Source organism: Equus przewalskii, chromosome 23 (genome assembly GCF_037783145.1).
Source record: "Equus przewalskii isolate Varuska chromosome 23, EquPr2, whole genome shotgun sequence".
Classification (NCBI taxonomy): Eukaryota; Metazoa; Chordata; class Mammalia; order Perissodactyla; family Equidae; genus Equus; species Equus przewalskii.
The window spans coordinates 7,797,209-7,822,395 of NC_091853.1; the positions used below are offsets into that span (position 1 = coordinate 7,797,209).

Below are 25,187 nucleotides of genomic sequence, written 5' to 3' on the forward strand. Positions count from 1 at the left end.
TGTTGCAGATATTCAATGCATATTTGTGACTAAAATATAAGAACAAGTGTGGGGATGGAATACTCTCTCCCAGAAATTAATCGGTGCTTTCCTAATTGTAAACTATGAATTTCTAATGGCTAAATTTCTCCAGATCTGTCTGTATTCCAGTATGGATTTGTTCTAATTTTCTGCTTTTCTTGTTTTTCTGGTGACTTACTCACTGCTAAATTCAGTATAGCTTAAATCCCATTTTAACCTTTTTATCTCCAATATAGCTTTGCATACAGTGAACTACCATCAACACCCTTTTTAATATTGGCCTCTGTATATGTTTGTCTATACTTGACTTCTCCATTTCTAGTTACTCTTACATCTACTCACGTTAGAGATTATCTTAAGTTAGATTCTCAGATCTCAGTAAGGGATTAGGGAAAATAGGATATAGAGTGAATAGAGAGTCAAGCAAGGGTACAACTTCAGGCAAAGTTCCCTAGAGAGTAGCTGCAGTCTGATCCCAAAGGAAACTCCGGGTTATGAGTTATGTAAGAAAGTTAGACTTGTATGCTCCTGTACTGACCAATCATTGGCTAATGGTGGTGGGGGCAATGAACTTCCCAGGATTTCTTTGGCTTTCTAAGCTCTCAAGAAAAAAAGGTCTAGTAACTAGAGGAGTATCTAAGGGGAGTCTTATATGTGGGCACCAGAAACAAAAGCACATAGAAGCTAATGAGTTGTGTAAAAACACAAGAAAAGACTGGAAGGGATCTGGGAAGAATGCCAACAGTGTCTGCTATAGAGGTGCAACCTGAAACCTCATCTCCATCAAGGTAGGTGACCATTTCTATGCTCAATTGTATATTCTACAATTTTGGATCCAACTACCATCTATTCACAAAGACACGCAAACCTGCTCATCCATCCCTGAACATTATTGATTCGAACATATCTCTTCAAATATAAGCTGGGATGCCTAGAGGTGATCACCAAAAGTGAAAAATGTGAAATAAAAGAGAAAAATCAGGAAAAGATCCAGCATCAAAAACAATGAACTAAATTAAAAGGCCCAACTGTTCCTCTTGCATCACCCTGTCCACCTCATTAGATATCCATGAAGCTCAAACAGTTTGACTGGCCTCTGAGGAAAAGCTGTTTGACTGGGTCTTGAGAAAGAGAGGCTAAGAAATCCAGGAGTAACTAATGGGCATGTGCCTGATTAACTGGATTAGCCCATTAGAATGTTATATTTGGCAAGGAGAAGAGTACACAAGCATAATTATGGCATTTGACTAGCAATAGAAAACAGTCCCAAAGCCTAGAAAATAAAGACCTTAGATGAATCTCACACAAAAATATCAAGTGTTGGAGTGCAGCTAGACTGCAGCTTTCTAGAAAGGTAACTAAGTAGAAAAAGTATAACGAGTGGGTGGAACAGATGCAAACAAAGGAATCTAAAACCTTGATAATATTTATCTTGGCTCAGATATCTTAATTACCATCAAATAAAATTGTGTTTTATAAATTTACATTGGTTAAGCCATAAATTGGAAGGAAAGGGAATTCTAAAATTATGTAGAGGACTGTTTTCACGACAGTTTTACAAGGATTGTTTTTGACAAATGTCAAAACAAGTCAAGGTATATAGATAGGTAGATAGTGATGGAGTCTGGCAAATTCAGCAATGAATAGATCTGTGGGGTGACATCTCCATTTACATGAACTAGATACCATGGTAATGGAAAAATCACTTGTACATAGTTGCACACTCTTGGATCCTCAAGCCTCTGGTAAGCAAGCTAGTTTCTCCCCATAGCTATAAGGCTCAAATGAGATACGTGAACACTATGCCCACTAAGTGTGCTGAGTTCCCTCTGTCTTAGCCTTAAGTCCCTGCCGGTCTTCTCCGAGCACCACACCACCAGCGCCTACCCAGGAGGAAAGAGCAAATGTTGACTGCCTTCTGCTTAGGATGACTTAGTATCTGCAGGGCCAAAGTTCACCTATTTGTTATCAACATTCAGAAACTGTCATTTCTTTTTCTACCTGCAAGGCCTAATCATCACTTTTTAAACTATTGCTTCCTTTGTGTATTCACCACACATCCTGCTCTCAGATGTGGGCCTGAAAGCTTGCTGAGAACCTGCCTTCAATTTTCCTCCCTTGACTTTCACTGTGGAAAAACTCTGAAAGAAGTTGGCCACGGCTTTTGATGGAAGGACAAGGAACTAGGTAAATTGCTGCCCTTAATAAGCCTTCAGTTTTTTAACTGTACTTTCATCCTTGAAAGATAAAAATGCTCTCAGAGAATTTAACAAAGCATCTTACATCATTGAGGTTTTTTATATTTGCCGTAATCACTTTCCTTTAGATACTTAGAAAAATGTATGTGTTATGGCTCAGCAGATCTCCCGGATTTTCCTGTGGACTTTCTGTTCTGGCTTTCATCTGGTGGGAACTGATCCACTGGGGCTTTTGTCTCAAATCCAGATTACAAAATGTATGTAGAGCTGGGAAATGTGGGGGTGCCAGGCGAGGAGTGAGGGGTATGGCAAATAGAAACGGGGACTTCTACTCTTTCCTCATCACCTCAATTTGAATGTGAATTCAGTGGGTTTTATTACCAGTGGTACCAAAAAACTGGTTTTCACTGACAAGGAAAATCTTAAAGCTGTAATTCACTGAGGATTAACAAAACTTTTAATTCAGGCCAGGAGTGGTTCCTCATAAAAATGAATTTGTTCTGACTTGATCTAGTGGTGTTAGAAGAGCCAACGACTCAGGAATCCAGATTTGATTATTTTCATACAGAATAGTCCAAATGCCCTGTATACCAAGAAGAGGATAAGTGTGAGATAAAAGTGAGCATGTGCCCCTCTGGCCCTCTGAGGTTACAGGAAATAACTAACCCTGGCCTCTGCCCCAGGAGCCTAGAGGGATATTCAAAACACTCACAACTGAGTGCATTTGCCAGAGTTTGCAAGTCAGGTTGCATGGTTTATGCCAAAACTTCAATGCAACATCTCCTATCCTGAACTTCCATGGAAAATCCCTCTCATTGACCTTATGGTGAAAAAAACCTTTATTTAAGGGGGCAAAGGACAGAACATTTTCCTCACTCTTTTCATACTTTCCTTGGTGACTAAGTTCTCATTCAGTGCCAGAGAGAATGTTTATTCCAAAGCTGCTTGTGGTATAGAATGGCTCCAGGACATTCCACCTACATCTGTGCCAAGGGTAATGCGGCTGACCAACTGACTGGGGTGCAGCTATAGCTTTCATTGGAAAACACCAACAGGCACGCCTATTCCACTCAGCCCAGAGAAGGCTTACAGGCAGCTGGGGCTGAGTCCTTCTGCTTCTACTTGTCATCCCAGGTTATTATCGGCTGGCCTCTGAGCTATTCTTGGAAAAGCATGTTGCCACTGAGAATGCACCCAACGTAGAAGACATGTTGCTGTTTTTATCACTTTGGTATGAAGTCTAACCAAATCATCTACCTAACGGAGGCCACATGTCAGTTCTTGTCTGGGCGTGTTACCTATTCAGCTGCATCGTAGTTCACTTCATCCAAAGACAGGGACCGACAGACAGCAGTGCTCTGGAGGAGCAGATGAAGTTCTGAGCCTCTCAACCAAACAAAAATGAAGCAATTGATGACTAAAGCTTTCCTCTTGTTTCCTGAGGCACAGCCTTTATATCTCCTCATTCCTGCCCTTGCATCTTGCACTCAATCATTTTTTTCATTTTCTTGGCACTGTTAATGCTGCTCTTCTTGCTTCCCCGACTGTCCTACTCAGTTTCTGTTACAAATTCATCCAAATCCAATTTATCTTCCAAGCTTATCATGCTACTCTACTTAGTGTATGGTGAGTTTTTGGTTTGTTTAGTTTTGCTGAAGTTTTAAAATTCTTAATTTTATCATAAACGTTTTAGTTATTCTCCTTAGGTTTCTGGATCAGAAAGTCCTGCTCCTATGATAAAATTAACTTTTTATTTCCTTCTGCATCTGGAATTTATTTTGATATAAGGAGTGAGACAGCAACCTAGCTTTATTTGCTTTTTTTGTTTCTCTAAATGGCTAGCTAATTATCCCAACATTATTTATAGCATAATCCATCTTTCTCTACTGACTCAAGTATCATCTTTTTCTTACACTAATTTCCCATGCAAATCTGGGTAAGTCTCTAGATTCTCTCTGCTACTCCATGGATCTTTCTATCTCTATCAGCACCAAGTAGTTTTCATTGTTCTGGTTTAAATTCATTCTTTTGTGCCTTTATCCATCGTATTTATTGAGTGCCTACTATGTAACTGGCGTTCTTCTGTGTGTTAGGAATACAGTATTTTAGTTCCTAAGAGTACTACTCATCCCTCAATACTTTTGTGGATCAGAATTTTTCTTGTGGACCACTTTTTTTGTTTATTTTCATATAAATTTTATAATCAGTTTGCCATGTTAAAGAAAATCCTCCTGGAATGTTTACTGGGATTGTTATAAATTTCCACCTTAATTTAAAGAGAATTGGTACCATTTTAATATTATGTATTTCTTTAAAAAATTATTTTTTCCCTTGATTCAAGACTTCTTACACGTTCCTGTACAGACTTTAAAGCTTTGTTTAATATTTTTAAACAAATTTCTTGTTTATTTTATTTCTAGGCATTTATCTCTTTTGTTTTTATTGTAGGTGATATCTTTTTTCCATTATATTTTGTCATTTACTTTTGTTATGGAAAACTACTGATTGTTGAGAATTAATTATTTAACCAGTCACTATGCTGAATTTTCTTGTTATCAGTAATAATTTTTTAATCAGTCCTATGGTTCTCCAGGTATACATATCTATCTATTATTTGCAAAAAAAGAAATTTTACCTCTTTTGTTATGATTATTTTCTTTTTCTTTCCTAATCACATGAACTGGTAATTCCATAATAATCTTGAGTAATGATGTTGATAATAGCTGTCTTTATCCAGTTTCTGATTATAATGGGAACACTTTCAGTGCTGCATCATGATGGTGGGTCTTGAGTTAAGCTGAAAACCTTTTTTCACACAAAGAAGTAGTCTATCAATTTTTATTTTGAATTTTATTATCAGGAAGTTGATTGAATTATTGTTTTCTTTTGACTATGAATATAGTGGATTATATTCATAGATTCCTTGTACAAACCATCTCGTCCTCTCTCGATGATATGTTTTATGTTAAATCATCAGGAATTAGACTAGGTAGGGAGTTGCCACTCATCCTATTTTGGGTTTGTCAAAAACTGAGTCTGGGATGTTGACCAAGGAGTCTAATAGCTCCTCCTTTCCTCACTTCCTTTGTCTAAATGAAGAAAAAGACTATGTGTGTGTGTGTACATGTGTGTATATACACAAATATATGTGTGCAGATATATGTACATATACATATATATTCTTAAACTATCAAAAAAATTAAAAATTAAAATTCACAGTAAGAGATGTGCCATTTCATAAGCTTACCAGTTTAAAACATCCTATTCGAGAAAATTCTACTGTACACCTGGCTCAGACGACTCTCCTAAAACTCAGACTCCGCAATTGAGCACCAGTGTTTCAAGTGTGTGTTTGCTGCTCTCCTTGAGCTCACATCAAAAATAAACTTGGTTTGAATGATCATTTACTAAGTATCTAAACAGACCAGCTGGCTCTGGCCTTAAACCAAGTCACTATAGGGATCTCTTACAAAAAGTCATCCTCTGTTTCCTAAACCCTTGAAAATCTCGGATAGCTTTACGGGGTCTAAAAGGAAGCAGCAGAGAGCTTCTATGCAGGACGTCGTACAGCAAACTCCCCCAAATCTTCTTTAGTCATCTCTTTCTATCCCTCAAATTTCACTCATGGTGGTATCTCCAGAACAGTACTGTTTTCCACTCGGCTCCTCCTTGCCAGTCTGACCCAGCAGCCTCTTCATTGCACCTTTTGAAAAGCCTATCCCAAGAGAGGTGAAACTTCCCACCGCACTTGGAAAAGACAGTTTCTCAAGAGGGCTGGTTCTCGCCATAATTCTAGCAAATAAAGCCTCTCATCACTTTAAAATTATACTGCTGCTCTCCCAGCCACACTTCTCAGGACTTAATGATGAAACAGAGATTAATTTCCACCTCATAGGTGGAAGTTATCAAAGAGAAAGAAATACTGTGAGCCGTCAGAGGAAGGAGGAATTTGATGCAAATACCTACTCATGCTACCTCCTTCCTGGGAGCACCAAAAAGTTTTCAGAGGTGATGTTTCAATGGGTTATTTGTATAGAAATTACGTTGATCCCATAAAAGCATTGTTTCTATAGACCAGCCACTGAGGCAAAGATGTAGCTTTAGAACATAGCATTCTACTTATTGATTTTTTTCAACTCATTAAGGAATTTCTTGTAAATCAATGCTACTTTTACGCAAACCAATATATGATTGTCCTAGCATTTACGCACAGTGGAGTCCTCTGAATTTTAAAGGAAAGACAGTTTGTGAAATCATTTGAATCTTTGGGCATTTAATTAACTGACTTATTTTCCTAGCAGGAATTCATTATTGAAGATAAAAGAAGTTACAGAAGAGAGCCGACTTGGTTTTTTTGGGTCCTATCATACCCAAGCAGGAACAGAAAAAAAAGAGTATTTTTCTCCCAACACTTCCTCAGTTGAGGGTTTTCTACTGCAGAGCAGAAAGGATAACTAAGTTGGAAAAGATATGAGTTAGTGAGGAATTGGGCTGGAGGAAGTTATTTGAGTGGTGGAACTCAGCTCTTACTGCCCGTTTTAGAAAAATAATTTTCCTTCTCACTGAAGTTTGCTTGCTAAGGAAAAAGGCTTCCTAAGCAAGTTGTGCACCCACCCCTTCCCCATGAGAATGACTTCATTATAGGAAAGGCCTTATATCAAGACATGCTGGGGCTATCAGTCAAAGCAATGATGAGAAACGGGTTATTACTACAAAATGAAAACCAAGGTATTAAGAAGTAGAGAAAGGAACCTCTGAGTGCAAACTTGGCTGTTCTTCTAGACGTTTTGTTCATTCCCCAAACAGGGAACATCTATTTCTGTTGCTTCATCAAGGAAGTGAGAATCAGGTTTCACTTTAAATATTGCTGTTCTTACATCAGCTAAGTTTAAAAATAGAATCATAGGAATTGAAAGGACTTCCAGGGTTTTTTTTTTTCCCAGACATTCCCCTTATTTCACAGTGGCCCTTCCTAAGGCCCCAGGTGTATCCTGTTTGCCATGACCTGGAGGAAGAGACATCCCACAGTCTATTTCAGAGTCCAGCATTATCCAGGTCAGGAAACTGCTTCCCAGGCAATGCAAGAGCATTCAGTCCAAGCCTGTGTTTTTTCTACCCCAGCAGCACAATGTGAGAGTTAATAAACGAATCTGAAATCATAAAATATTAGAACAAGAACCCTTCAAATGTCATCTAGGTCAGTGATTCCCAGCCAGAATTATTTTCCAGGCTGGTAAAATAGTAGATTAACACCAGTGACGTTAAGCACATAGGAGAAGAAAGGTTTTGTGGGAGAGGGCAAGAGATGATAAAAATGAACCAAGTGGTCAGAAAGTAGACTTCTTTAAAACAGTGGTTCACACACGCCATGTTGAGTTCTGGTGCCTGGATAGCTGCGCATCAGACCACCTGGGCAGCTTGTCAACAATGCAGATTGCTTGGCTCACCGTCTCCCACCCTAGATCCTATTCAGTAGGTCCATCCTGTGAAAAGTACACCCCTGATTTCAGAATCTGTGCTAAACCAACATCCCCACCCTGACCAAGGGAGGAAGGCTTCCTGCATATCTAACCTAGCTCTGATTAAATGCCTCTAGTGAGGCGGAGGGCTGTGGGGTCGGGGCGGAAGGATGTCCATTACCTACTGAAGCAAACAATCTCTTTTTTAAGCAATGTTAGTTATTACAAAATTCTTCCGTGTACTAAATTGAAATCTACCTCTCCTTGGTTCTTATTCAGTGGTTTTAGTTCAACACTGTAGAACAAGAGAAAACACATGTAAGACTCTAACCGACTCACTCTTCAAATGTTTGTTGATCAGATGTCATGTTCCCGCTCTGTTTCCTTTATAAAACAAAACAGAAGAAAACAAACCATGATTCTCTGAAATCCAGGAAAAGGGCCCGAAACATTCAGTTGGGACTTCTAAGCTCCACATCTTGACACAAGTCCCAATTAAATAGCCAACTCGTAGTTCATTTTGAATTAAAACTTCCTTGCTCAGAATGACTTTGTAAATGCCTTCCCTGTCCTACCCTACTGTGTAATTAAAATCTTCTGGGAAGCCTCAGATGACGTGGCTCATACTCTCCTATGCTGTACTTTGCTACTTGTCAAACCTCTTGGGTAAAATTAAGAGGGAACTTCCCTTGAGAGGTTTTGTGGCTGTTAATGATGCACAATCAACATTGCCCCTACTCAGCCGGTGTAAGAAACCCAGGGGGAATCTAAGAAAGAATAAAGACACTGCTTAGGATGAGAGCTGGAGAAGATAAGGGGCCCTGCTGTATCCTTTACAAAGGCTTAGTCATTTCATAGCTTCAAAATCTGGACTGTGCTTTTCAACGGTAATTGCCATCTTTACGAATATCTCATCTACTGTCAGGGGTACTCTTAGATGATCAAACATCACTAAGTTGCACCTAAAAGAAAATTCCATCAAAGTAACATGCATCTAATTGAGTGCTATTACTTTAAAGAAGTTGCCTTTGGAGAAATGTACTCATTCTAAGAAGATACTGTTTCTGAAAGCGTATTAGGAATTTTTTTTGTTTTTGGATGGCCTTCAGAGAGAGCTTATAATAAAAGAACGTTTATCTTATTATTTCATAACTTAAATTTTGTTTTGGATTTTAAAAGGCTCTTCTAGACTATTCACCTGCTTTGTTGATTAGTTTGGGTTCCAAATGACTTTTAGCTACTTTCAATAATCATCTTCATAGACCAAATATTTGCCACCTTTGGGGATACTCCAAGTAATATTTCACAAATTTGGGCCAGCTTACTAGGCCTTACTTAGTCTTCCCCTCCCTAACTCCTTGCCTCATCTCGCCAAGCGCTTCCCCTGTGCTCCATACCACACCATGTTCTCTACCTTGGCATGGGCCATTTGATCTGCTTGGAATGTTCTTCTCTGTTCTTTTTCCCACCTAATTTTATTCATCCTTTAGCTCCTGGCCTAAAAGCCACTTTTCAAGGGTAGAATTTTACCATATGGCTGTAGCTTTCATCACTTAACTTTTATCTCAGCTTATCTTCTGAAAACCAGTTACATCACCTACCTTCCTGTAGATCACTAACGCCACGGCTTTAGGTCTGAATGGATGCTACAGCCTCAAGAAGACCCTTGCTCCTGCAGAGCCCGCTGGGACCTGAGCTGAGTTACAAGCCCAGCAGCTGTAGATTTTACCCAGGAATGAAAAGCACATCCTTGTTTTCTACCAAAATTCCTCTTTCTCTTTTCGCCTTTGCCTATCTCCTACTTCTTTCACATCTCATCGTGGATATTACCTTCTTAAAGACAACTACCCTGACTCCCCACAATGGGTGAGGTTGCCTACCCCATCATGTGTCTCCATAGTACCTGTGCTAATTCTATCATAACAGCTACCACATAGACGAAAATTGCCCCTGTAGTTTTCTGGTGACTTGCTATTACATTATAAATGAGCTCCTTGAGGACAGGAACTATGTGTTATTGATCTGTGACTCCCAGTTAGATGTCTGATAACTACCTCAGTGAAGGATTGCTAAATAATTAACTAAATGGATGGATAGATGGATGGATGGATTGGGAAAGTTTAGTTTCTCACCCTTGAGACTGAAAGATGTCCTATTTCTCAGTTGGTAGGTAGGTTTGGAAATTTTTAAAGCTTATCCAAACCTTACTCTTGGTATTACTGGCTTTAATGAAGTATTAGAAAGGCTCCTATCTCCTGGGAATTCTAGTTTTCTGGAAGCCACATCACACTCCTAATACGGAGATGGGTATGCGATATTCCTTCCACTCCTGCGTTGCCTAAAAAATCCCAAACTGCGTAAAAAATCTGATATTTTCTTGTTGGCAAGTATTCTCTCATCAGTCATCCTCTTCCTAGGGATTTGCATTCTCCTTTTATGAACCCAGCCTTCTTTCAATCATGTTCTGCCAGTGAGTCATTGGGACCCAATGCTGTATAGAGAGGAGACACAGAACTGAGGTTAAGCATGTGGTCCTAAATACTTGGATTTACATTTTATGCTGTGATTAAATGGGCTCAGGGCACATTCCAGCAGAAGGCACTTCTGCATTCTATTATGGGCAACTTTCCATCACCTCCACCCAGAAAAATGAAATGGAGCTTGGGTCTTTCCCATTTATTCATACCTGGTATCTCTCTTCCAAAGTGACTTCCACACAACATTTCTCATACTTAAATGACAGTGCATGGTAAATTACAGTTTAAAGTTAATTCAAGAGAAGGACTATACACAAGCAGGAAAATGACATATATAGAGAGATTATGAATATGTGGTAATGAGGTAATTTCTTGGGTGGCTTTTGGAGGTCAGCCTCATTATTTCACGTCACCTCAATCAGTCATTAATTAATTCAGAAAATAATCAAACCTTAACATCTACCTCTAGTTTTATTTCCTAGCTCTCCTTTTGGGGCTAGACAATATAGTATACTCAAAAGAATATAGGAAAATCAAATTCCATAAAGTACTGTGTTACATAATCCTGTTGCACCCTGTTCTTTGGCTTTATAGTAATTGGAACAATTAGCTATTGTGGATTTTTTTGTTTATTTATCTTAAATGTCTGTCTTCCACCACACCATAAAGTCCAGGAGAACAGAGACCATGTTTGGTCACCCAGAGTCTAGAGCAGCTCCCCATACATTGTAGGCATCCATAAATAATTGATAAATGAATAAAACTGATTATTGGTTAGCATTTTCTTGATTGAAAGCAAGCCAATAGACTTTCTTTTAAACCTCAACAGTTGTCCAATGGCAGAATTAAGGGAGGCTGACAGAGGTCTGCATGCTTCTGTGGAGACCCTCCCCAGTCTCCCAAGTTCTACATTCAATACACCTCTTTACCTCACCACTGCAAGCTGCCTGAGGACTAATCTCGAGAAAGCACGTTCCTTACTTGGATTCTATTTCCATTTCTTCCCAAACCCTTCTCCTGGTCTGTGTTCCCACAATCAAGCCTCAGCAAAGTCTCCTATGAACAACCTCTTTTCTCTTGACTTGCATTAGTTTGTCCTAACTGAAACACAAATCTACTTTAAAGACACCACTTCTCTCACAGCCTTCTTAAGTGAAAGCAATTTTTTTCCCTCACCTGGAGGTGGGGTGCATGTCTTTGATTCTTATTCTTCTTCCAAAGGTTGTTAGCCACCTCTTTTAAAGAATTCCCTGAAAACACCTGCCATTAGATTCTATGCACATCATCCACCTCTCTCCTAAGCTCTGGGTCTCCATCTATCTTCAGTAAAGACTTTACTTTCTAGCTCACTCAGTTTTTCCCCACCCAAAACTCTCATCAGAATTTTTGGAGCCTCAATATCCAGAGAGGTAATCCATCCTGTACTTGGTCTCTCAGTTCCTTAATCTCATTTCCAATACTCTTGACCTCCACCCGCCTCACCTCAGTCATTTACTCCCACGGTTATACCCCAGTCCATATAATTTTCAAGAAGTGAACCTCCCTCAAAACTCTCTGATGACCACTCTTACGTCTCCACTTCAGTTCCTCTAATAACCCCCCTCCACTCCCCGTGGAACCTTCTCCCACTCTCCTTCTCCCAGTTTCACTGCCTATTATCTCCTCCACAGCCTGTCTTCCCTCTAAGGAGGGAAGCTTACTTCATTGGTTCATCCTCATAATTACTCCCTCAGATATACTTTCAACTCCCTTGCCCCTTTAGATGCTTATTATATTTACTTGGTTAATCCCAATTCTTCGCCCATTTTTGTTTGCATTTGAGCAGCTGAATAGAGCTGGAGAAAATATACAGCTAGGCAGACTGGTACATTTGAAATTCATGGGCACTAACCTCAAATGACATCAATCATCCTGCACTTACTAGCAAATCCGTCTCCCACTTTCTGGGGAGCTTCAGTTCACAACTTTTCCTCTCTCTTCAAACTTCCAACGACCCAACTCTTCCTCCCTCTCAGCTGATTACTTTGCTTGATATTTCACTGAGGAAATAGAACAATCAGAAAAGAACCTCCTTATCCTTCTCCACCAAACCTCCCATCTCCCTGCACCTGTACCTATAAATTCTGCCTCCCTTCCCATTGAAATGGTTGCATTTCCTGTGTCCCTATGTGAGGTCAACCCCTTGACCTGTGCCCTGGATCCTGTTGGTTTCATTCACACTGTGTCATACTGATTGATGCTTTGCTATCATTAGAGGGAATGGCCTTCCTTATGAGACCAAGACATCAAATCCTGAAGGTTTTAGCAAAGATGAATTCTAGAAGTAAATGCCCCATGGAGGTAGCGATAGCTATTTAAGCAGAGCTGACTCTGACAATACAAGTTTCATCTCCCCCTTTAGATTTTGTCATGTTTATTCTTGCAGCCACTACCTTGTTCTGCACTCAGAGGTACACTCTTCGCCTAAGACATTGATCCAAGCACTGCCACCACCAAAATCAATTTTGGTCGTTTCTTTAGCATAGCTGAAGTAGCCTAGATTTTCCCAAAGGCAATTTACTAGAAACTAAAGAAAAATACTTTGCTATGTTGGGGATTACCTTGCGTATAGACAAGATGTGCCTGTTTATTTGTTTATTCATTAATTATTCAATTATCTATTAAGTGTCTCCTGTTTGTATTACACTTGGTACTGAGGATAAGGTCAGAGATTATAGCACATGGTCTGTGTTCTCAGATAGGTAGAATGTAGCAGTATATAAATTAGGTGTAGTGGTGGGACACATATGGGAGTGATTTTCTCTACTGGAAAAAGTTTGGAAGGTGTATAGAGACGAGAGTACTTGAGTCTGGGGAGTGTAAGCAGTTCAGGGTAGCTGGAGTAGTGATGTGAGGGAAGAGAGAGATGAGGAAGAGATTAGGAAGGTAGATGGGCCCAATCTTAGAGGATGTTAAGTGTAATACTAAAGAGTTTAGACTTTATCCTGCATGCAGTTAGGAGATTTTGAAGTTTTTTAAGCACTAAAGTTTATATTTTAGACCATTTTCTCTGGGAGGGAGACCATTTAGGAAGTTCAGGACAGAGAGAAGGTGAGGATCTAAACTTAGGCAGTGAGATAAAGAGTGGAAATGGGGATTTCTGTAAGTAGGTGTTAAGAAGGATGAATCATTAGGTCTTAACGAACAATTGGATAGAGTAAGGCACGGAGTCAAGGATGACTTACATGTCTGTAATTTGACTAGATGGATGGGGGAAGAAAACAGTGTTGAAAGGAATGAGCAATTTCCAGTGGGAAGTGTTTTGACTACATCCTTTTCGAGATCAACGCTAGAGGTTAATTTTTGCTACAAAATAATCCTTTGTCACTGTTTCTCTGAACTGCATTAATGATTAATATCACCTAAAATTCATTGTGTGTATTTTGTGATTATGATTTTTAAAAACTAAACAAAACTATTTGCAGGGGGACAAATCCATCCCCACCACACCCTAGCACTTAGTGAAGATTTCTGAAGAATCGTTACAGAGCCCACATCCAGACAAAATGCTTTGAAAAATTCTATTCAAATTCTTTCCTACGAACGTTAGCTTAATAATATTGACTGTTTAACTCATTACTCCAGTAAAGACATCATAGCCAGCTTTATGCAAACATGGTGAAACATGCCAAAAAAAGGTCAGTCTTTCTGAGCTACCCATTAGGCAATTCTATGATCTCAGGACCATTGTTTCAATGAAGTAAATCAGGTCACCTGAAAGATTTTAGTCGTGTCTACCATGATTGAGTAGATTTGGCCCGTATAATTTGTCCCATAACTATTGATCTTAAATCACATAACTTGGATCTGATAAACAAGTGTACGTTATCTTTCTATCCATTTATGCCATTGCCCTTTATTAGGGAGGTAGAGGGTAATAGATAAATGATAAACTCCTTAGGAACTGGTTAGAGACATGAATAAAAATGAGAAAATGAAGCAGGTATGAAGTTCTTTGAGATTTCCACACAGTGAAACTAGGATAACAATGTTAACAATAGTGCTTACTCTATTCCAGGCGGTGTCCAGCACTGTGCATCTATGATCTCATTTAATCCTCACCATGATCCCATGAGCTAAGCATTGTAACATTAGCTCTACACATGAAGCTGCCAGGTTTAGAGAGGTTAAGTAACTTATCCAAGGAAACAGAGCTAGGAAATGGCAGAACTGGGATTTGACTAAAAGGTCAGTGGAAACCCTAAGAGTACAAAAAATGTGGACTTGAACCTAGGTCTTTTTTCCAGGTTTCTAGTGATGAGTTATACCTGAAGCTAATCTTAAAGGAATGAAGTTAAGCCCCAGAAAGCACAGCAGAGACAAAAGACATGGAGACGAGATTTTTCACTTAGCACACTTTAAGAAGTACACACACACATGAAAATAGCATGATGGAGTTTCTCCTATAAAATCTAGCAACCCCAAATGCTGGCCACTTGTCATGCCTCAGCATGAAAGATGCTGGTCCTAATATACGAAAAGACAAGATGCTTTGGTACAATGGTCTTCAAAGATTTTGTTCACATAATCTCTAAAAGACTTTTGTAAAATGATCTAAACCTACATAGTTGCCTCTCACACTTTGAAAAGATTTTACCAGATAAAATTTTTCTTTGTAAGTTTAATTCCCACAGAATTTTATCCTAAGGTAATCTATTTTAGCCTTGAAAGTCTTTCATTGATTATCATTTTTTATAGCAAATATATGTATATAAATTTAAATTTCACTATTTTAAAATTTTCCTGGGTTGCATTACCATTCCATTTATTAGTATAGAATGGATCAAACATGAATATATAACGTGTGGAATGTAACATAATTGGATAAAATTTTAAACTTAAAAAACATAAATGGGAATGTTTTTACTTTGTCTAATTATTTCAGATATCCTGTTCATGAATGAATATCTTCTTACTAGAATGAGATAAAGTTCACCAACTGTACTCATTTTTCATTTGTATGCATATAAGCCCTGAGAAGTCTTGTTCACGTGATTAAGTAGATGGGAGTGGGAATGGAGTGTTACAGAAATGTTACTCAATTCATCATCCTCCTTTTGTGTTAAATCCCAACACTCACATTAGAAGATTGAATAATAATTTATTTAGTGATCTGTTAACTGACAGATTTATTGAAATTTATAAATAAATAAATAAACAAAAATAAATGTATTCAAATTTATTGAAGTCAAACTGCTGAAAACCACCTGACTTGCAAAGAATCTCCAAATAACGGTCATTTGTCTTCTCAGCACCAACATCAGTATTTTTAAGTGTCCCCTTTTTTGTCACCAAATAGGTTGTTACATTCTTGAGCAAGGAACCAGAACACCTTTAGGACAGGTGGGAGCTGGTCCTTTGTTTTGTAAAGTAGGATAATAGTTATTGTGAAGAGGCAGTTGGGGAAGAAAAACCTATGCTTTATCTCAAGCATCTTCTCAGGCATTTTCTGGAAGCTGCGGATCCAAAAATTTAGTCCCTTAAAGCCATCTGTGTCTGCACATGCCTCAGAAAGCCTTCACATTCCGCAGGGATACACACAACACTTTGAACACCACTGCTTTAGTGCCCTTGCTTGTATTCAGGGAAATCACAGCATTTTTGGTCATCTGGGTTTTCTTTATTCCTAAATGATAGTTAAATACCTAATTAATGTAGCTCAAAGGGCACCAGAATGTTTTTCTGGATTCCAAATTTCTTCCAAAGTAGTAGTTACCGTTACTCATCCAAACGAAGACCTCTAAAGTGTCTAACTGGTAGTATTGACTGAAAGGAGTAATAGCTCACGTTTACTGAGCATGTATTATGTGCCAGATAGTTTTTAAAGAATTTTACACTGGTTTAATACTACGAACAACCCTATGAAGGAAATATTATAAACACTATTTTACAGATAAGAAAACAGGGGCTCAGCAGGGGTGAATAATTTGTCCATGGTTTCACTAGTGGGTGGGAGAGCTGGCTTTCAAACTTAGGCATTTTGGCTCTGAACACTAGTATGCTTAACCACTAGGTGAACAAGCTATCAGTATTATTCCTATCTTAACACAACTAGATTTCTTGGATTAGTTTTCCAGATATATTTTGGGGCCCTGAAAGTAAGAAGCACAGGAAGGTGTGAGTTGGGAGTTTTTTGTTTGTTTTTTGGAGGGGACGGTGGGTAATGCTGTAGAATGCAAGTCTGAGTGGGCTCTTATAGCAAGGGCCGTGGACAACTGAAAATACAACCACTGAAGGCACTGAATCTCAGGAAGGGAAGACCGAGGCCCAGAAACAGGGAAGGCAGACTTCAAAGAGGAAAAAGATATGACTTTTTCATAATGGCTCTCTGCTCAGTCCCTCCAGGGATTTGATGGGCAAAGCAGAGAATTGGTCCATTTGGTCAGTGATAGATCTTGAATAGCCTGCGCATCGAGGTGTATACGGGAGACCTAGAGGAAGATGTATAATACCAGCCACTTCCTTCGTTGGACATATGTTTATTGATTGCATCCTGTGTGGATAGACAGTGGCGTGCTAAAGACGTGCAAAAATGATCAGGATTATAAATGCCTTAGATCTTGAAGTGTGATAATCACAGTATGTTCCTGCATCAGGAATGTTGCAGCCTTAGTTTCACACTATTTTCCATTCTACTTGCCAATAGCAGGTGTAAAGTAAGGCAGGAAAGACCTAGATAGATTAGATTATCTAATAATTTGGGATGAATACTGAAAACCATAAACCTTAGTGAATGTCTCAGAAGTCAGAAAGTCAGTACTTGTTAGAACAGGAGAGGAAGGGAATTCCCAAGATCTTGGCAGAAAATACATTTGGCCATTGAAAGCCACAATTCTGGTGTTTGCAGCATTACATTCCACCCTGTATTAAAGCGGGGATATTGTTTAGAAGGAAAAAAAAAGATAGGTAGGATAATTAGCACCCAAACCAGGGAGACTTGTGAGTTAGCATCTGCAATTGTACCTGGAAAGAAGCAAGAGGTGCAAGAAACTGCTCTCAGGTTCAACTGCCATTTGCTCCTGGAAATCTCTTTCTGAGCCAGAACCTTGTAAGAAGGTCTGCTGATAAAGAACCATCAAACAAAGTCATACCTCTGGAGCCTACATCTTAGGAAGGACACTGATCAATTGGAGCAGGTACAAAGGAAAACAACCAGAATGATCAGGGACTTGGAAACAATTCATAAAGGAAACAACTGAAGACAATGCGAAAGCTTAGCCTCTAAAGAGAAAAAAGGAAGAAATGACATGACTCCATATTTGAAGGAATGCCATGTGGTAAAGGGAACAGACACATTTTGTGTTGGTCTGTAAGGCAGATGCACAGCGGAAGTTTTAGAAAGGCAGATTTAAGCACATGATTGGAAAGAATTACCCAATAATTCAGATTTTTCAATTGCAGAATGGGTTTTCTTATGAAGTAATGGGCTGGAAATGATCAAGAAAAAGCTGTCACGGATGTTACAGGGGGTGATGCGTCTGCTTTGGGTGCAGATTTGGCCTGGGTGACTCATACAGTTCTATCTCTTGAGTTCTCGAAACTTTTCCCTCAAACCACTCAACTCTGACACAGATTTTTAAAACGAAAATTGCCCTTGGAAATTCTCTTCATTTTCTTCCTTTACTTTAAGGATATTCCCGCTTGTAAGCCAAGCAAATCCACCTGCTTGTTGGGTTACGTTTATTTATTAGAGAATATAAATGTGGTTTGCAAAACAGCCTTCCATGAAGACATTTTTTGGTAGGGTGGTCTGAACTTGAATTGTGCTCTCATGCTACATTCCAGGTCCCCAAGGCTTCACTGTGGATGAAAGGAAGAAGTCAATGCCTTTGCTCAAAGAGAAAAAATGTTTTTCTGTTTGATTGTTGATGAGCATTCCTGCCTTGAGAAAAAGGTATGACTAAATAAACTTTTAATACCCCTTTGCACTCCAATATTCTTTATTGAAAATATGCCTAGACTTCCCCTAACTGATGCAGATTTTGTAACATGATACTACCTAATGATTTTGGTTACTTTTCTAGAGTATTATAAATGACTAATTAGCCATTTTTTAAAAGAAATTTACGTACTACTATTCTTCATAATATTCTATGTGAGATATGCATTTATTCACTTATATATTTAGACAATATTTATTATTCTATTATGTCTTGGAATACAGGAGTGAACATGGCAGAAAATCCCCATTTTCATGGAACTTAGATTCAAACTGAAAGAAGTCAGGGAAGAAAAAAGTACTTAACAACACACAAAGAGTGAGTGGATGGATAGATAGATAGATGGATAGAAAGACAGACAAACTTGCTCAGCTAGTTGAAAGTGCTGCCTGAAAGGGAGTAATGCAGTGATGGTGCAGGGATTGCTGATGTAGGGTAGTTGCTCATGTTTCCTCGAGAAGGTAATATTTGACTTGAGACTTGAACGACCAAAAGAGGGGCCAGCCATGTGAAAATAAGAAGATCCCTCTGAGTAAGAGAACAATGGGTGCAAAGGCCCCACGGTGAGAAACAAACTGACTTGTGCAAGACAAGCAGCACTTTGAGGACCAGAGCCCACTGAGCTCAGAAGCGGAAAACAGTGGTGGTGGAGGTAGGAAAGCACATGGGGCCAAATCATGAAGACACTTGCAGGCTACAGAAAGAAATTTAGATTTTATCTCAAGTGCATTGGAAGCCATTGGGTAGTTTTAAGGAAGTAAGTAATACAATAAGATGTTCTTTTGGAAAGAAACTTGAGGTTTCTGCGTAGCAAGTAGATTGGAAGGAGGCAAGTGAGAGCCAGGAGAAGGGTTAGTAGGCCACTGCAGGACACAGACATGTAAAAATAAAAATAAATCAAAATACCCTAATGAGCATGTTAGGGCAGTTGTTAACAAGATCTACTGTAATACTGTATTCATAGAACAAATAAATATTTGTGGTGAATTAAGTGTCTGGGACTGAAGCCAAGCTCCTTGTCCTTTTCATGAATTATGCTCTTATTTGGCTCCGGGTAATGAAATTGCACTATGTACACATTCGTATTTTGGAAGACTCAAGAGAGATAGTTGCTGCCTTGTGAGAGGAGTAATGTTCCAAATAGAGACATATGTACCCCAACAGGTGGCTATTCAACAGAAAGAAAATCTGTGGACACAGAGGAGACAGAAGGGGTCGGTGGGAATCAGCAGAAAGAGACTCAAGGGCTATGATCCCTGAAGTCCCCTGCTACTAACACTTCCTATGTTGCTATAGTTATTTGACCTAAAGGTGGCTTCTGTGTTCCAACTCAACATCACCTCCAGGTCCTCTGCACCCCTTCTAAAGGTTCCCACTTTTCCTAATTGTTATGATGGAGGTTTTGTCTTTCCTTGATCTACCACATTATTCTCAGAAGCAAAAGTTCTCAGTTCATTTTTGAGACAGTATTGGTTTGTCTCACGTGCAATAATCCATGGTCTAGGAGAGTTTGCATTTAAAATATAAATATGCTCTCTGATTGGCTCTGAGTTACACAGCAGAAGCATAAACTGCTATCTCATGGATGTCTTGAGCAGTGGTTTTCAAGCTTTAACATGCACCCAAATCACCTGGAGGACTTGTTAAAACACAGATTGCTGGACTCCATCCCAGAATTCCTGATTCAGTCCGGGGGCTCAAGAATCTGCATTTCTATGTGTTCCCAGGCGATGCTGATTTCCAGGTCTGGCAACCATGCTTAGAGAATCACTGACTTGTAGAAATAGAGTCACAGATGTGTGAGGAGAGGAGATGGTAGTCATTAAAGCAAACTCCTGCTCACCTTCAGATCCTTGAGTGAGTCTGTATCTGAAAGGGGAAGTTCGACGTAAGAAACTTTGCTCCTAAATGGAGATAATTACCAGGCCTCCCACATGGAGTACCTGGAAGGGAAAGATTGCTTTGTGTATGTCCCCTGGCACTGGAGCATCCAGATGGTCAGTAATAGGTGGGAGAAAAGCACAGTTACAAAGGAGACAGAATCAATGATAAATTCAGAGGTCCAGGAATGGTTATTCTGGGCCATCATCATCATCATTGAGTGAACAAGCAAAGGATCCACAGCAAGAATTGCTCAATTTCTAGAAGTGGAGTTCTCAAATGTTGGTTGTGCCTAAGAGTCTCCTGGGATGCTTCTAACAAAGGCAGATTCCCTGTTTGGATGTACAGTCCTGGAATCTGCATTTCTGAAAGACTCTCTCCCCCAGCAATTTTGATACACTTGGAAAAACATTGCCTTGGATAACATTTACTTCTGGACTTAGTCATTGAACATGTTGAAAATCATAATGTCTACAATGTGGAAACGTAGAGTTAAAATTTATGCTGGAAATGACTCGTTTATACAGTAGAGGACAAAGGTATGAATGGGAAGAAAAGAAGAAAGGAGAAACACACTGAAATCAACAGAAGAGTAATTTTAAGGTAGCTGGAGAACGTGCGCTTTCTGAGACCCACAGATCACCATGCTGTGAAGCTTCAAATCTCACGTCTCTGTCCAACATGTCTCAGCAATGCATCAGGTGTATTGCTCTGCTATGGAAAAACTAGATAATTTAGACTGCTCTTGATTTTTTTTAAATGAGATTCACAAACCATAAGAATAAGTTTTAATTGGCACAATTAAATAGTGTTTAGTATATTCTCAAAGTTGTGTAAATATCAGTGCAATAATTCCAGAATATTTTTATCACCCACTAAAGAACCCTCTTACACATTAGCAATCACTCCCATCCTCTGTTCACCCTAATTCCTGGAAACAACAAATTGTGGGGATGTTATATAATTAGGAGTGTACAATGCGTGGCCTTTTGTAAATGGCTTCTCTCATTTAGCATGGTGTTTTCAAAGATCATCCGTGTTGTAGCATTTATCAGTCCTCCATTTCTTTTTATGGCTAAGTAATATTTCATTGTATGGATAGACCACATTTTATTTATTCATTCATCAGTTGATGGCCATTTGGATTATTTCCACTTTTGGCTATTATGAATAATCCTACTTAGAATATTTGTACACACATTTTTGTGAGGATATTTGTTTTCATTTCTCTTGGATATATACTAGAAGTGGAATTGCAGGGTCATATCATCACACTATGTATATCTTTTGAGGAACTGACTATTTTCCAAGGTGGCTTCACCACTTTACACTCCATCAACAATGTGTCAGAGTTCCACTTTCTCCATATCCTTTCAAACACTTGCTATTTTCTGTCTTTCTGATTATAGCCAACCTAGCAGATGTGAAGTGGCAGCTAATTGTGGTTTTGACTTGCATTTCTCTAATGACAAATGATGTTGAGCTTTTTGGCCATTTGTGTATCTTCTTTAGAGAAATGTCTGTTCAAATCTTTTGTCCATTTTTAAATTGGGTTTTTTTTTATTGTTGAATTATAAGTGTTCTTTACATGTTCTGGCTACAGGTCCCTTATCATATATTACTTGCAAATATTTCTCTCATTCTGTGGATTGTACTTTCAAGTTTTTGATGGCAATATTTTAAGCATGAAGTCTTTTAATTTTGATGTAGTTTATTTTCTCTCTTTATTCCTTTGTCACTTATGATTTTGATGTTATATCTAAGAAACTATTTCCTAACCCAAAGTTATGAAGATTTACTCCTATTTTTCTTCGAAGAATTTTGTTGTTTTAGCTCTTACATGTGAGTCTGTGATCCACTTTGAGTTAATTTTAGTGTATAGTGTGAGTTAGAGGTCCAGCGTCATGCTTTTGCATGTGAATATCCAGTTTCCCAGCACCATTTGTTGGAAGGACTATTATCTCCTCACTCAATTGTCATGGTGCACTTGGTGAAAATCAATTGACCATAAGTGTATAGAATTATATCTGGGTCCTTTGCATTTCCATACAAATTTTAAGATCAGCTTGTCAATTTAAGTGAAAAGATGCCGCTGAGAGGTTGGTCCTGTGACCTAGTGGTTAAGTTTGGCACACTCTGCTTCAGCAGCCTGGGTTCAGTTTCTGGGTTCAGACCTACACCACTCACCAGCAGCCATGCTGTGGCGATGACCCACATACAAAATAGAGGAAGATTGGCACAATGTTAGCTCAGGGTGAATCTTCCTCAAGCAAAAAGAGGAAATTGGCAACAGATGTCAGCTCGGGGCAAATCTTCTTCAACAACAACAACAACAAAAGCAGCTGGAAGTTTAATAATACTTTTCTTTTCCTCTGCTTTCACATGCCCTTGATACTTTTAAAATGATTTTTTGTAATATATCCCACTTTTCCTAATTGTTATGATGGAGGTTTTGTCTTTCCTTGATCTACCACATTATTCTCAGAAGCAAAAGTTCTCAGTTCATTTTTGAGACAGTATTGGTTTGTCTCATGTGCAATAATCCATGGTCTAGGAGAGTTTGCATTTAAAATATAAATATGCCCTATATTTAAGTCATGTGTCTTTATACTGGCTATGAAAAATGTGTCTCTTCTACATTTGCTTTTTGTAGGCGAGACTTTTCTTTTACTGCTTTTTCCTGAGAGATATAGACATAGCTGACACCCCCTCTCCTCACTTAAAGACATATGGTTTAATCTTTTCTCATTTTTTTGTGTTCCTTGGGCAGTGAAATCCATATCCTTTTGGCTATTCAAGAACAATTTTTTTTTTCTCAGTAGAAGAAAGAAGCTAAAGAAAATTAATTTTTGCAAGGGGAGCAGTTGCTGGTTTCAAGCTTTGAATGTCATTTTCATTCTGAGAGTAAGATTTCTCCAGCCCTAGGTTTTCTTCCATTCTTTCCCCCGTGAGAGAGTCACAACTCAGCAGGCAGCTTTGCATGATGCGATTTCATGTGGAGGTGCACAGTGCGCTAAGTATCAGTGAGTCCTTTCATCCATCTGATCACCCTCAAACATATTTTTAAGTAGGATAAATTTTGGGAAACTCCGCAGAAGGAACAATCTCCCAATTAATTTCTACTGTTCTTTTTATTTGAGCTTCACTTTTGAGTTCAAGTATTTACCCCACAATTTCTCTAATAATGTGAAGTATCAAATACAGATAATATATTTAATCAGTGGGCTTGTTAATTTATTAAATTATCTTCAAATTGATTCACTTATTCACTCACAGACACATGCATGCATTCTTTCAACAAATATTTATTGAGCTCCAGACACTGAGCTAGATACTTGTGACTCAAAGATGAATAAAATGTAGATCATGCCTATAAGGAGTTCAGAATTTAGTGGCAGTGGGTAGGACTAGACATAAAAATATGCAATTTAAAATAACATAGTGAAGTCAACGATAGCACAAGATGTTGTGGATCACTGATGAGAGGCAGGAGTACTAAGGAGAAAAATTGAACCACGAGGCAACAGGACATAGAAAGGTAAGTTTTGATGGAGGAGAAGGAAAGGGAACAGAAGCAAGGGAGAAAGGGGCAGAATGACTTTAAAGGTAGAACTTAAAGGAAAGCAGATTTTGTTATCATTGGATGCCTGGTGAAGGATAAGTAACGGAAAAAGGGAGAATCACTCATTATTTTGTCTTATTATTTTGTCACCTACTTCATAAAGTTGTCCTAGACCTATGGTCAGAAACCCTGGTCAGGTTTCTCTTTTTTTGACCAAATCTTTCCCAACACAGTTACAAACTCTCTGATGCAGGGCATTCTTTATCTGTAGCAATGCTTAGCTTGTGATTGGCAATCAATTATTATATTCAAATAAAAGGAAAAAGAAAGGACGCCTCTTTTTGCTGAAGCATTCCGATCTTACATTATTCTCCTCAGTGAGTATTATTTTCTTTCTGCCACTAGAGGGAAATGTCAACATTTAAAAAATTTCCTATAACAAGAGGAAATCTTCCTCAAGAAAAGGCCCTGCTCCCATCTAGCTAGAGCCTATTTCTTATGAAGAACATTCAGCATGAATCACATTTTCACACTTCTTCCCACTTGTCTCCTGAAAAAATAAAACATCTTATTAATATGCAAAATATCATAAAATAACATAGCTCTGTTTTGACAGTTCTCAATATTTTTCTCTTTAGTCTTTAGAAACCAAATCCTATTATGGCTGTACTCAAACACACACACACACATGCAGACACACACTCATGCATGCACACATACCCCACATTATAGGCTAGCAAGAAGCTATTTCCTCCTTTTGTGCTTTATGCTCTTTTCAAATACAAGACTGGGAAATCTGAGGAGAATGGACATTTTATTTCTCAGGTATTCATACTTAAAATGAACAGATTTTAAAATACATCAAACTAAGTTTTGAGAATGTATAAGTCAGGGTTCTCTAAAGAAACAGAACTAATAGGAGATGTGTGTGTGTACGTGTGTTTGCACGTGTGTATAAAATAAAGAATAGGCTCATGTAATTATGCAGGCTGAGAAGTCCCAAGAACTGCAATCAACAAGCTGGTGACCCAAGAAAGTCAACGGTTTAAGTTTCAGTCCAAAAGCTGGCAGACTCAAGACCCAAGAAGAACGATGTTTTGGTTGGAGTCCGAAGGGTAGAAAAGACTGATGTCCCAGCTCAAAGTAATCAGGCAGGAGGAGGTCCTCCAGTCATGGGAGAGTCAGCCTTTTTGTTATATTCAAGCCTTCAACAGATTGGATGAGAGACATTCCCAAGAGGGAGGACAATCTACTTTACTTAGTCTGCCAATAAATGTGAATCTCATCCCAAAACATTTTCACAGAGACACCCAGAATAATGTTAGACCAATTATCTGGTCACCCATGGCCCAGTCAAGTTGATACATAAAATTAACCATCATGAAGAGTTTAATTCCTTAAGAATTACCCTGTGCTGTCCTGGGGCAGTATTTGCAGGGATGATAGAAAGAGAAATGATATTTCTCAAGCAAAGGGATGCCTACTCTTTGAAATTGAGTTCTGTCATCTGGACCCTTTCCCCAATCTTAGCATCATTAGGCCTTCTGTAGGCAACAGTAGCCTTTCCTCTTTCAGTATAGTGGTGATTGTCTTGGAAGCAAACTGCGGAA

General features: G+C 38.7%; 1 long non-coding RNA gene across 1 annotated transcript in view; it reads left to right on the forward strand.

The window, feature by feature from the left end:
• LOC103544199 (uncharacterized) overlaps positions 1–25,187 on the forward strand; it is a 275,975-nt gene that overhangs the window by 173,902 nt on the left and 76,886 nt on the right. Inside the window, exon 3 of the long non-coding RNA XR_011531947.1 lies at positions 17,980–18,088. This is a non-coding gene — a long non-coding RNA (uncharacterized lncRNA). The remainder of the gene's footprint in view (positions 1–17,979; positions 18,089–25,187) is intronic.